Source organism: Mytilus californianus, unplaced genomic scaffold (genome assembly GCF_021869535.1).
Source record: "Mytilus californianus isolate M0D057914Y unplaced genomic scaffold, xbMytCali1.0.p SCAF_6, whole genome shotgun sequence".
In the NCBI taxonomy this organism is placed as follows: domain Eukaryota; kingdom Metazoa; phylum Mollusca; class Bivalvia; order Mytilida; family Mytilidae; genus Mytilus; species Mytilus californianus.
The window spans coordinates 95340669-95341743 of record NW_026262712.1 but is presented as its reverse complement, the minus strand read 5'-3'; positions in this window follow the sequence as shown (position 1 = coordinate 95341743).

The following is a 1075-nucleotide window of genomic DNA, read 5'->3' as shown; positions in this document are numbered from 1 at the left end:
TAGGATAACTATATTTGGTATATTAGATCCTTGCAATTACATCCCAACTCCTTTGTTCTAACAGGGGTGATCTGAGTCTGATCACCCTACCTTGAGTTTCTTTTGTTTTGTAACATTTTGGTGGGAATGTTGAACACACAATAAAACTCAGAAATATTTATTATAAAGACTAACTTTCAAAATTAATGTAGAAAATATCCACTAAATTTCCAGTGTCTATGCGGGGAATCGAACTCAAGACATTAAGAATATGAAGCCACAATTCATACCCCTACACCAGGACGACTGGTTACAAACTCACTGTTAATTTAACATATATAAACATTGTATCCGGTGCTCATAAAGGGTATATACTATATAGTAATATAAAAAGTATATTATAATTATTGTATGGCATTCTGAACTAGATGTTAAGAAACGTTAATGTTTTTTTCATATAGTCTAGAAGCGCTGGGATGTAAAATAGTTATCCCACTCGGACTTGGTGTGTCAGTGTAAGATCACCCTCTGGCCTCCAGTCATCGGGGTACTCTTACACTGACACAGTGCATCCTCATGGGATAACTATTACGGTCTACATGTCCGTAAGACAGGGTTCACATGACCTCGACTACATTTTCATGGTTCATTGGTCAATGTTTAATTTTCATGGTAACATGTTTCTCAGATACTAATAAGCAATAGGTCAATTATATTTGGTGTATGGAATAATTGCATGGTGTACATGTTGTCTGCCAGGGTTCATCTGACCGTGACCTCATTTTTTATGGTTCATTGGTCAATGTTCATTAATAATTGGGTCTGTTTCTTAGATGCAGTAAGCAAGTCTTACTTTATTTGGTGTATGGTATGATTTTTAGGTGTTCATGTGTGTCTGGCCTCTGACCTGATCTGACCTTTGCCTCATTTCCATTGATCATTGATAACTTATTAAGGTTAATGTGATACTTGTAGTAAAACCTTCATATTACACTTTCAAAAAGTTCAATAACAAAAAGTTTAAGCAGGGGAGACATTTCTTTGTATGCACTCTTGACTACAGTTATTAACATTCAGACAATAAATAAAGGCAAAC